The sequence below is a fragment of the Mustela nivalis genome (assembly GCF_964662115.1).
Source record: "Mustela nivalis genome assembly, chromosome: 1".
Classification (NCBI taxonomy): domain Eukaryota; kingdom Metazoa; phylum Chordata; class Mammalia; order Carnivora; family Mustelidae; genus Mustela; species Mustela nivalis.
In genome coordinates, this window is record NC_139020.1 from 112,079,702 (window position 1) to 112,093,591 (window position 13,890).

Here is a 13,890-nt window from a genome sequence, read left to right on the forward strand (position 1 = left end):
GAGACAAACCATAGGTGACTCATAATCTCACAAAACAAACTGAGGGTTGCTGGGGGGAGGGGGTTTGGGAGAAGGGGGTGGGATTATGGACATTGGGGAGGGTATGTGCTTGGGTGAGTGCTGTGAAGTGTGTAAACCTGGTGATTCACAGACCTGTACCCCTGGGGATAAAAATATATGTTTATAAAAAATAAAAAATTAATAAAAAAATATCAATACTGAGCAATTTTAAAAATTGCTACTAATTTCTTGAAAATAATATTCATAGCTCCTTTTTGTATAAATATAAAAACACATTATGAAAAAGAACTGTTTTACAAAAACCAAAATAATTTAATGGCAAAAGGGGCATTGGTTTCCATGTTTTTAAATGTCTTTAACATCTGGCTCAATAGAAGACAGCTGGATTCTTATATCAGCTTTGGATTCAATCTGTTGCCATATCATATGTCCTGTGGAAAACACTGTAGACTTGTGAAAGAATTAGTATAAAAAAGAACATTAGCACTATTATGAAAAGAGTTTTGGCCTGGGGAACCCCCTGAAAGCATGTCAGGGAATTCTGGGGTCTGGAGATCATACTTTGGAAACCATAGTGCTAGAACATGTAAGAGTAGGGGAAAAACAAAACAAAACAAAAAAACAAGAGGCTTAAGAGTTGGGCAGACTGCTTTAATTCCAGGTTTTCCTGCTTTGCAGCCATGAGAACTGTGTTTACTGGAGCCTCCACCTGGCACATTCTATCCCTGCATCTTTGTATGGAGGACCCCCCTTCTCATTCTGTCTTTAGCTTAAATATCACCTCCTCAGAGAGACGATCCCTCACAGGCAGAGAGCCCTGCTTATTTCATAGCATAGCATTCTGTTGTTTCCTTTTTAGTACTTATCACAAACTGTAATCACATGTATTTGTTTGCTAGTTTATTGGCTGCCTATCCCAACAGTAGATAAGCTCCCTGAGGTCAGGCCCCTGTCTGTTCTGCTCATCATTCTAAGAGACATCTGACCCCTCTCTTTCTTCCATATCTCATATTCAATCCATCAGCAAATCCTATTGACTTCACCATCAAACTGAATCCGGAATCAGGTCATTTCTTACCTCCCCCATCCCTCTACTCTGTCCAAGTCCATGACCTTCACAGTCATATCTGTTAAATAGCCTTCTGAATGAACCCCCCCACACACACACCCTTTTCCTTGCTGCTCACTGTCTTATCAGCACAGCCAGAACGATCCTTTCAAAACCTAAGTGAAAAAAGAAATCAGGGCTCTGCTTAAAGCTTCAGCTATACTTAGTGTCAGATCCAAAATCTGACCCATGCTCTGTAGGGCCCAATCTGATCTATTTCTTACTTCTTTCCTTATGTTAGTCCTAACAATCACATTGCTGTTCTTCAAACACATTAAGCATAATTGGAAAACCCTATTCCTCTAGAAGACTAATTGCCTCACTTCCTCTCAGTTCTAATTAATCTCAGTCATCTTATTAGAAAGACCTTCCATGACTAGTCTTCATAAAATAGCCACCGCTGCTCCCTGCCGGTAACTGAGATTATTCTATATACATCTTCACTTGTTTTAGCTTCCTCTTTAGCGCCAATTAACATCCTATATGTTATAGATGCATTTGTTTGAACCTTTCCTCTCTCAATAAAATGTAATATCACTGAACACAGGAATTTTATCTTTCTTCCTCATGACTCTATTTTCTATGCCAAGAACAGTGCCTGATACTGAACAGGTCATCACATTTTTGTTGCTATGTGAATGACTGAAAAAGAGGTCTCTTGAATTCTATGAAACCCAGTTTCTTGTTCTATGCAATAAGGGAAGGTCAAAGGTGTCTTACAGTTTTGTTGTAGAATCAGAAGGACAGAGAAGTCATTTCCCTCACTTCCAGGTGTGGGTTAGAGGGTCTTCCTAAGTTCTCCCTGAGCACTCTGAGGTTATGTTTATGGTGACATTTGTTACAAAGAACTTGCTTGCTTTTCTCTGAGGACTGTCATAACCCCAGTAGCAAACCCAGTGCCTTTCCACATAGTGGATGCTCAACTAGGGTTTGATAAATGAATTTATGAATGAACAAATAAATAACATTGAAAGCAAGGTTTGGAAAAGTAGTACATGGTTCTATGCATCTGTAAGCTGTTGTATGAAGAAAGAGGGCTAGCCTCCTTTTTCAAATCAGACACAAACTGGAGAAAGTAGAAAATAAACAGAGAGCATAAATGATAGCAACAGTCATATTTCAACTGGTGGAGATGGAGTATAAAAAAAATAGAACAAAAAATGCATATTAACTCCAAACTATTTCTTGTCCCAGTTATGTAGCTGACCTATAGCAATCATCACTACACTATGGGTAGCAATTGCTCCTTTTAGGAGGAAATTATATTCTTTTTAGTTTTTACTTGTTATAAGTTTTTTTTAGTTTTTTAGTTTTTTTAGTTTTTACTTTTAGTTTTCACTTGTTATAAATTTTTAGCAGATTAAAGCCCACAGCATCATGTCTTGCTCTCATCTGTATGTATTCTTTCTTAAAGAACTGAACAGGCTTAGTAAACTTCCCCCTCCAACCTAGGCAAGCTGGCTCTGTGAACACACATCAGTAAGAAAACTCTGGATGTATCTAGTATAATCTACCTTGCTTTATTGAGAAGAAGAGATAATATAATTTCCTTAGTCAACAAATCCTAGCCTATCAAAATATAGGTCTATTTTGAGAAAATGTATGTCAGATTTCTTTTATTCCTATAAAAAAGGTAGGAAACTTTTTAAAAATTTGTAATGGAAACCTCCTAATCCTGGAGAGGATGTTTTTGTCTGGACTCTACAGTTTAACTAACCAGGTGACCTTGGTTAAATCACATAGCCCCTCTGACTGTAATTTCTTCATACAAAAAACAGAAGAATGATAAGAAATAAACCCACAGGTCTCCTACCAGTCCTCTTCCCCAGCACCTAGAAAAATGCTTGTATCTGGTTCACGCTTGATGACTGTTCTGAGAATTATGACACATGATATTGTCAAACTGATCTTCTGCCTTTTTAATTTTCATATAGTATCAACTCCTAGCATATGAGTGGAACTTAGAACATGTTTATGAAAAGGAAATGATTTCTTTTTGGTAGTAATAAAGAGATTAAGACAATGCAATTCAAACTGTGGGTAATCTAGATTAAATTATTTAAAAATATATTATTTAAAATAAATAAGTGGATGTAGTCAAGTCAATAACTGTGACTTGTTCTTTCTCAATCTTCCCTTGAGAGCTCAGCAATGTGGTTTTCAGTACCTTGCCTTCATTAAGGGATTTTCTTCACACAGAAGAGCACCCCAAATGATCTCAGGATGGTTATCCACATGGACATTGGTGAGAAAGTGAGGTTTTGGGTCACTTGCCTTCAGAGTCACTAATACAAGTGTCATATCAAAAAGGAAGCTCTCACACCAGCTGTACAAGGAAGAAACCATACTTATGATGTGCTGTTACTCCAGGAGAAGAGGTACTCCTTTGGCACTGGTGAAAGACATCTACCTTCCAGACCAACCAGAAAACTTGAGAGCCCTTCAGGTGGACACAACACAGCCCAGAATGTTGTGAGCAGAATCACTAATTGACAGTGGTTCCATGGAGATATATATATATATATATATATATATATATATATATATATATCACACACATATATATATCTTGATTTCTTAATATGACTGTGAAATGTTTCTTCATATCAATTTGTTACAAAGACATAGTTTTCCCAAAGATGATCTGCTTACCTGCAGATATGAATAAGGTGGAATCTGTGAGGACCTGTACAATGATTCATCATGCTGAGAAAGAAAACTCCAACCATACTCTGTGGATGGAGACTGCCATTCTCATGTATGAATAGCACACTTTTGGAATAAAGTCTATTTCTGTGTATCCAATTATTACTGGTCATTCAAGGTCTGTCTCTCTGGTCAACCCTTCCATGAATCCTGCCTACCGTAATCTCCCAGCTGAAGATAAGTTGTCTCTCCTCTTAGAGACAACTGTTTCTTTCTTGTGTCTTTGAGAATTCCTTCCTTCTATTACAGATACTTGGACCTGCATTTCCTTTATTCCTTCCAGTTTTATTGAGATATAATGGACACAAACATCATATTAACTTAAGGTATATAACATAATGATTAGATATTTATATGTAGTATGAAATGATGCCACAGTAACTCTAGTTAACATCTATCACCTCATAAATTTATAACTGTCTTTCTTCTGATGAGAACTTTTAAGCTATATTCTTTTTCTTTCTTTTTTTTTTTTTTAATTAACATATAATGTATTATTAGCCCCAGAGGTACAGGTCTATGAATCGCCAGGTTTACACACTTCACAGCAGCACTCACTATAGCACATACCCTCCCCAATGTCCATAACCCAACCACCCCCTCCACACCCTGCTCCCCCCGGCAACCCTCAGTTTGTTTTGTGAGATTAAGAGGCTCTTATGGTTTGTCTCCCTCCCAATCCCATCTTGTTACATTTATTCCTTTCCTATCCCCCAAGCCCCCCACGTTGCCTCTCAACTTCCTCATATCAGGGAGATCATATGATAATTGTCTTACTCTTATTAACTTACTTCACTCAGCATAATACCCTCTAGTTCCATTAAGATGTATTCTTCTAACAACTTTCAAAAATATGCAATACAGTATTCTTAACTATACTCACCATGCCATACATGACATCCACAACACTTAAAACTGAAAGTTTGTACATTTTGACCACCTTCACCCATTTTGTCCATCCTCTACCCCCTTCCTCTGGCAACCATCAATCTATTCTTCACATTTGTGGTTTGGGTTTTTTTTTTTTTTTTTTAGATTCCACATATGGTGAGACTGGACCGGTGTTTTTATTCTTCCACTAGACCAAGGAGCAGGCATTGCTGTGACTATTATTGCCTGCTAAAGGCATGTTTAGCATGTAGTAAATAGTAAAAAGTGAATAAATGAAGCATTAATCTAATATTTCAGAATTAACTATTGCCTTCTCATTTGGATATACTCTATTTGCTACAGCTTTAGGAACTAATTATACAAAAACCCTGTGGCTTAGTAGCTGGAGTTAGGCTTGGAAGTTGGGAGATAATTCTTACTGCTCATTTATTAGGACCCTTGAGGAAAATACCTTACTTATCATTTCTTTCCTGGAATAGGAGGACTGAAAGCGTCCATAAAGGTCATTTAGTCTATTTCCCAAGACATGCAGAGGAAGAGAGACTTGTACAGTTAGGCACTGTATATAAATGATCAAGTCAGAACAGGAGCCTGCTTCCTGATCCTAATCTATGTGATACAAGTCAAAGTGATGTTACCTTTGTGAGGGATTGGCTGGGGAGAGGGACAAGGAAACTATCTTAGGTGACAGAAATATTCTCTATCCTGATCTGAATGGTGATTGCTGGGATGTATAGACCTTACCCAAGTACTACACTTAAGATTTATAAATTGTACTCAGTGTAACATTATGCTTCAGAAAAAAAAAAAAATTCGGTGTTTTAATGAAACTGTGTACTCATCCATTATTTTACTATTGTTATTTCTTACATGTCTGCGATTTTTTCTGATTATGAAATAATGCATATTTAGTAAAATCCAACATATCAGAAATGCAAAAACCTAGAAAATGATTATCTTTCAAAGTACCATTCTGCACTGGAAAAAACAAAACAAAACAAAACATCGTTACAAATTTTTTACACCCAGGTTGCATCTTCACATAAAAAAGCAGCTCCTTTGGGAGCTTGAAGTGCTATGTTTTGTCACCTGCCCCATAATCTGTAGGACATAATGAGAAGTTGTGATGTGCTGTTATCTGAGAGAAGCTTCTGAAGCTTCTTAAACCCAGAGCTCCTTTTAGTCCTGGACAAGGTTTGGTTTGCTCATCATCAATTTTCCCCATTTCCAAAATTGGAAGTTTGTTTACCTTTCAGGTGACTTCTGAAGGCTACCTTTTTTTGTGTGTGCCCATCTCCCTAACACATTAGGAAAGAGTTAAAATGTCACCAGTTCTTTCATTATAGAAGTTCCTAAAACAGATGCATGTTACTGCTTTGTTTTACAAATCTGTTGCTAAGCACTATAGAGGAAGGAAAAAAAGGTGTAACATAAGTAATCAACCCAGGAACTGACAAAGTCTCAGGTAGGTGTAAACCCAACTCTCCTTGATAATAAACATATGGTGAGGTTTTAACTCCCTCACACCGCCACTCATATCAGCAGAGGGGAAGCAATTGATCCTGTCTCCCACACACTGGATAGAGGTAGGGAAGATAGAAGTCAACTTGTCTGCTTCAGCTGGAAACTTAGTCAGCTCTCCCCCTTCCTGTCTTGAACATTTCGGTCCTGAGCAAAACAGGTCGCAGAGCCTGGAGCGTCTGGTTGTACCAGAAAGTTCAGTGCTCAAGGCACAATCATATCAAAAAGACAGTGAGCGTCAAAATAAACAATGATAATAGGGGCACAGAGTATCAAAATAAGCAATGATAGTAAAGGATTATAGCCCACTGGAAAAAAAAATGGGAATTTATGAATCAATTAATGAATACATTGAAGGTGTGGGGAAGAACAGGATATTTATGTAGTTTCAAAGTAACTCCCCCACAAAATACTGGTTAATTTAAAAAAAGGCCAGGGGAGAGTAACTTTATAGACTTTAATTGAGTGATTAAAGTGAGCATCATCAGTGATGCAAATTGAAAAATATGCCACCTGATCAGAAGCAATGAGAAGAGCACAGCATGACTTCTGTGATCTTCCCGCCAGAGATGAGTAACCTAGATCTAATTGTGAGGAAACATCAGAAAACCTAACTCCAGGGATATTCTACCAAATAACTAAGTACACTCTTGAGTCTTCAAGGCCACAGTAGCATTCCAAATAGAAATAATTAAGGACGTGAGCCCTGTGTGATTCTGAACGGTATCTTCTTGTTACAAAGGACATTATTGTGGCAGTTGGTGGATCTGAATGGAGCTGGAGGGTGAAATAGAAGCCCCGTATTGATGATGTAAATCTCCTGATTTTAATGTTGGTGCTGTGATCAGGGGGAGAATTTTCTTTTTTTCTTGGAAATATGACATGTTCAAGTATTTGAAGGTTAAAAGGTATCATGTCAACAACTCCTCATACAGTTTGAAGGGGGAGTTTTTGTACTATACGTGAAATGCCTCTACAAATTTCAGATTATTTCAAAATTAAAGAACAAAATTCCTAATCTGATGCAATGATTTAGATAGTCCCTTCACATGATATTTAAGAATGTCAAAAATAGACAAAATACCCTGTCTGCCTTTCCCCTGTGCTTCTCTAAGTTTGAAGTACATATGTGAATAGAGGGCACCAGATTATGGAACATCCTGATTGGGAGAGGAACCATATCCACAAGGCTTCCTTGGACCATCTTCACTGATCTCTGAGGCACTGTCTCTCGTCACTGGTTGCAGTTAATGCCTATTGTCATCTGGTCTCTCCCTGGGCTTGCTTCAGCCTAGTGGATGCTCCCTGGCTGTTTCTACCCTATTTTAGCTCTCATTAGCATTTCAGACTGTTCTGGATCTCTGCTGTGGCTTCTCTCTGGCCTCTGCCAACAAGCCGTGCAGTCTCTACTGTGGAGTTTTACCTCCCCTTGCTATGCATCATCTGCCTTGAGAATCAGCCATTACTGAGATATCTCTCTAAGAGGTAATGCAGGTCTGTATCTGTATGGGCACTTGCCCTCAAGATCTTTAGATCATCTAAAAGTGCTTAGCATTTAGGTAAAATAAACGTGGTATGTTCTAGAGCTATTTAGGAAATTTAGGGCTATTTAGGGAAAACAAATATCAAGGCCTCTTCCTACCCAATCATGTTGCAAAATTTATTTTGATATGGTTGTATGGTGAATTCAGCCCACCAAAGATCTCTTTCCAGAGTCTTAAATGACAGTAGGACAATGCTTGCCTTGCTTAGCTTTTTTTTAATTATTATTATGTTCAGTTAGCCACTGTATAGTTCATAATTAGTCCTTGATTCAGTGTTCATTGATTCATTACTTAGGTATAACCCCCAGTGCTCATCATAGCATGTGCCCGCCTCAATACCCATCACCCTGTTACTCCCTCCTCTTACCTTCCTGCCCTCTGAAACCTCTAGCTTGTTTCTCAGGGACCATAGGTCTCATGGTTCAATTCCTTCCCTGATTTCTCCCCCTCGGGATTTCCCTCCCTTTCCCTATGGTCCTCTCTGCTATTGCTTATGTTCCACATGTGAGTAAAACCGTATGATACTTGTCTTTCTCTGTTTGACTTACTTCACTTAACATAATTCCCTCCAGTTCCAACCATGTTGATGCAAATGGTGGATATTCATCATTTCTGATGGCTGAGTAACATTCCATTGTATATATGGACCACAACTTCTTTATCCATTCATCTGTTGAAGGGCATCTTGGCTCTTTCCACAGTTTGGCTATTGTGGACATTGGTGCTATGAACGTTGGGGTTCATGTGACCCTTCTTTTCACTATGTCTATATCTTTGGGGTAAATGCCTACTTATTTTAATGCACCTCCTATCTATAGAATAAAGCCCAGAGATGAGAAGTCAGAATGCTTTGGCCTCTTCACTACCGCTGACTGTCTCTGTGCCCTGATACCTTCCTTTCCCCACCATCCTTCTGGCCTGGGAAGAGCAGACTTTCCTTCAGGTCACATTCCCCTGCCTTCCCACTCTTGCCACAAGTCTAGACATTCTTGGTGGGCCAAAATTTTCATCCATACAAGAGACACTCCTGAATTAGTTGGTAAACCTTTGTTTTGGTGTAGATTTTTACTTCCTGCCCTCAGGAAATTCACCACAGTTTGATCTAAAACATTTAAAGCACCAGAGGAAAGACCAGAAGATTGAATTATTTTACATAATGTTTATTGTATGACTGTTATTCCTGGGTGTAAAATTCTCTGTCACTAAGACTTATGGAAATCAGCAATCCTATTAGAGCCCAGGTTGGCTATGGTGCAGTGAACAAAGTATGGGCCCTGTGTTCTAGTCCCTGTGGCTTCATTGAACCAATCATCCCCTCAAGCTGGTTAACATTCCTGAATTTTGGCTTTCTTATTGCCTAAATGGGAATATTAAATATAAAAATCTAGATTTGTAAATACCTTTCTTGATAGTCTTTATTAAAAAGTAATTAGGTTGAATAGACATTAAATGGTGTAGCATGATTTGGTTAGAAACAAAAACAAAAGCAAACAAAACCAGAGCTGGACAATAGGAGAGCCAAGTAGAGTTATGGTCAGCAACAAACTTTGTGACTTTAGACAATCACTTTCTGAACCTTAGTTTCATCATATGTCAAGTAACAATTAAAATATACATCTGTGTCTGTAAGGGTACAAGAAGACTAAGAGATTTAAGTGAAATGAAAGGAAAATGCATGAGAACATTTTCTCTGTTGAGAACGATTAAAAATAGGTTTATATAATATAGATTAAAGCCCTGGGGGTGAGGTCAGACCCTTAATGGTATCTGCTCTAGACGTAAGAGTGTAACAGCACTATTGCAAATTGACTGATGCCTGATTAAATTGAGGATGGCCTCTAAAAGTAACAAGCAAGATATTCAGGGAGTGACAAATGATGTATGCCTGTGGTATATGTGGCCAGTGGAAGAATTGTAGAACAATATTCAAACCAACCAGAAGTCAATCTATTTTTACTACTACGATGTGCTAATGTTTGTAAACCATGTTGGTGGTAAGACACTACCCCTTTCAGGATGGACCATAGCTCTCCCCTGCTTCCCCCTTGTTATGTCTGTCTCTGTTCAAGAATAAAGATAGAACTTCCTCCTGCAAGAAGAATCCACAGGCTAAGGATACAACTGCTACACACACACAGACACAGACACACACACACACACACACACACACACACACACACACACACACCATTTAGCAATACCTGTTTGCCCTTCTAACCCAAGACCTAGTGGATCTTACAAGATTTCAGATAGAAGCTGATCTAGGAAACCCAAAGCTTTGCCAGGCTGACTTAGTATAATATGGAAAGATTAAACCTAGAGAGGCAAATTTCTCCTGGAAATGTGAAGAATTTGCTTTGATTGAAGACAAAATTATATAAAACTCCTTTCGTGTGGGTGACCATCTTTATGACTTGCTCTTGCTTCATATTTTAGTTTTGAAATATTTTCTCTTTGCTTCTCACTAAAGAAACTATTCTTTCTGACTTTCTGTGGTTGAACCAGCTAATGAATCATTTATAACTTGCCGTTAATAGCCAAGTTCTAATTTTTATATCTACATATAATTTCTTTGTCTTTTCCAGTCACATTTATAGGACTTATAGGATTTTTTCACTGCTCTAGGGTTTCTTTCAAACCCTCAGAATCTGCAAAATCCAAGTACAAAACCTAAGCATAATACTGTAAACTTTCTTATAGAAAGTAATTAGTAATTAGCTGTTTTTAAAGTAGTCATTGAAAAGAATAATGTATATTTGCATGCTTAGTTGGGTTTCTTGGTTTTATGTCAGGGATTGTATTTTTTCAGTTTAATTCCATTGTTCACTTACTATGTCTATGTTTCTTTAAATCTATAAACATATGTATTTTTTATAGCTGGTTTAAGTTCTTATTTGCTAATTCCAGCACCTTGACCATCTCTGGGTCTGTTCCTATTGTTTACCCCACCACCCACCACCTCCTGTTATGTGTTACATCCTTTGATCTTTTAAAGAAAAAGATATATGTACATATATATATAAATATATATATGTGTATGTGTAAATATAAATATAGATCTTTAGATATTATATCATATAGATATACAATATGATATATTTTAAAGAAAAAGATATATAATTATATATTTAGATATATTTTATAGAGAGAGATATAAATACATATAAATATCATATCATATAAATATATGACAATGGATATATGAATTTATTTATTTATTTATTTATTATCATATGTTCACCATTGGAAATGCTTTAATTTTGAGAGTCTGGATATTTTTCCTTCTGGAAGGACTACTGAATTTTGTTATGGAAGTGATTGAGTGGCAGATTGGACGGATTCTTTAGAGACTTGTTTGTAAGCTTTGTTAGGTGAGATTTAGTGCAGCCCTTAGTCGAGAGTGAGTCCCGCTGGTGCTCAATGGAGAGCCCACGCATGCAGCAGGGTCTCCTCACTCAGGATGGTTGAGCCCTATGTCTCCCAGCCCTGTGAGAAGTCCTAGACCTCCCAGAGGCTCACCACCACCCCAGGCACCCCGTAGCTGTTTTCTGCCAGGTTGGCACTGAGCTCCCCTTTACATAAATATTGTATTTGGCCAAAAACAAGAGGACCGACCTCTGGGTAGATTGCTGGAGTTCCTTCTCCTTGCGACCCCTCTTTCTGGTACCCTCCCACACAGTCCCAGCTGCCTCATCCCCAAGTCTGATCTCTGCTCCTCAGCTCAGTGAAATTGCTCCATTTGGGTTCCCCTCTCTGCACCCTATCTGGCAACAGCCCCAGGTTAAAGGACAGTCAGCCCTGGGGCTCACTTAAAGAGTTTTTCTTCTCATAAGTGTCACACTATGAGCTGCCTATTATCCAGTGTCTGAAAACAGTTACTTCCGGTATTATGTTCACTTTTTTTTTTTTTAAAGATTTTATTTATTTATTTGACAGAGAGAAATCACAAGTAGATGGGAGAGGCAGGCAGAGAGAGAGAGAGGGAAGCAGGCTCCCTGCTGAGCAGAGAGCCCGATGCGGGACTCGATCCCAAGACCCTGAGATCATGACCTGAGCCGAAGGCAGCGGCTTAACCCACTGAGCCACCCAGGCGCCCCTTATGTTCACTTTTGTATCTGATCAAAGTAGAAGCCTATCACTATCAGTACCAAATAAAGTTATTTCTTGCCTTTACTCCATTGTTTCAAATGTATTTATATTTTTCAATACTTATTATTGATCTTTTAAAGTGTATTATCTATGGCATTGTTTTCCAAAATGTGTTCCATGAAAAATTAAAAAGACTCTGTCTTAAAATAGCTTAGGAATGCATTTGTCTTGACAGCAGGACATCTCAGAGCCATAAAAAGCTAATATGGATTGTAAATTTTCAAGGGACTATATTATTTGCATTTTTCAATTTTATTTGACCACAGAATTTTTAACAGATTGCCTTATGGGAGTACTAGACAACGGACCACTTTTGGGTAATGTTGCTTTGCAGTTGCTATTTATTAATTTTATTAAAAATTTATATGCCTAATTAAAAAGCAATTATGGTTACAACTATCTTTTAAATTAATTTTTAGTTGGAAAATAAGCATAGTTTCTCCTTCCTCTTCTAATATCCTTCCAACCAAAATTATTTCAGGAAGTCCTCAAGAAATGTATGGAGATCTATGAGAACAGGTATGTAGGTTCCCAATGGTGAGTTTATAGTAGACTCTTCCATATTTTATGAAATATGAAAAGAAGAGAAAATAATTTTAAAGGGAGAAGTGAAACTTTACTTTTTGAAAACATGTATTTCATTTTGGCTTTTTTTTTTTTTTTTTTTTGCCCCAAAAGAAAAAGTCACTTTTTTAAGACCCTGTAAAATAAAGTCAGCATTTTTCATTCTGTGAAGTTATCATCCTATCATGCTGTTTGATAAATGAGATGTCACTAAGGATGCGAGAATGATAAGCCGTCAGGAGCAGCAGCAGCTGCTGGATCTTGTCTTTACCACTAATAATTCAATTATTTTAAGTGTTTCTTATGAGCAATCCTCCTCCTTCAACGCACTCACACAAAGCTCTGGGTACAGCTGGTTGGAGGCAACTGCCCACTGCTACATGTCTAGGAATTATGTGGAACCAGCAGAAAGGCAACAGAAGGGAAGATAATTGACTGAGAGAGACTCTGGGCACAGGGTGCCATTTGGCTCTTTCATTAATCTCTGCCCAGCAGGTCCCCTCTCTGGACCTCGGTTTCTCCAAGGGGACAATGAGTTCTTTGCGTGGAGTGACTTCAGTTTCCTTCTGGCTCAGTTCTAACATTCCACAGATCTTTTTGAATAGCACTCCATTAACTAAAAAATGGTAAGAATGTCATTTCTGTAGAATATTATTTCTCTGGGTTGGGAGAAAAAGAGATGAGTTCTGAGAAGCAATGGAAAATATGGCTGTCGAGAAATTTGTAGGTTTATTTTAGCTTTAGGCCTGTAAATAAAATTCTTACCCTTCAGATTTGGCCTTCATGGCATAAATAGTTCCCTCAATCACAATCAATTTGTCATCTGTCAAAGCCTCACATTTTAGCTCTTGTCAAGTGACAAAGGTGATGGCTTTTCTCCTGGAACTTTATTCCATGTTAGCTTCCTACGAATAGGAGAAGGTTGTAAGGCAGGACAGAGACTTTCTCCCCAAAGATACAATGAATTTTGCAGAGAACCAGAAGTTTTCGAAATCTCTAAATGAAACCAGGAGAAATAAATAAATCTTTCTGATTCTAGCTGCTAACAAAGGCAGAAAAAGTAAAAAACAAAACAACAACAACAACAAAAACCAACAGTTGCTGTTACTTCTCCATAAGCCAAACTCAATACAGAGTGAAAAAGTATTTCATGGTACCACTCTACATTATCTTCAATCGCCTTATTGATTTAGATTATAGTGAAAGGGAAGAATCAAAGGTCAAAATCTTTGTTTTCCTTGGAGCTTCAGACACATCCAATAGTGCATCCATCTATAAGACCGTTACATACGGACACCCATGGGAGGCTTTGTGTTCTTGTCCTACCCAAGGGCCAGGTGAACTTGAAGATTTGTGGGTTGCACTACCTTAGATAGAGCATTTGCC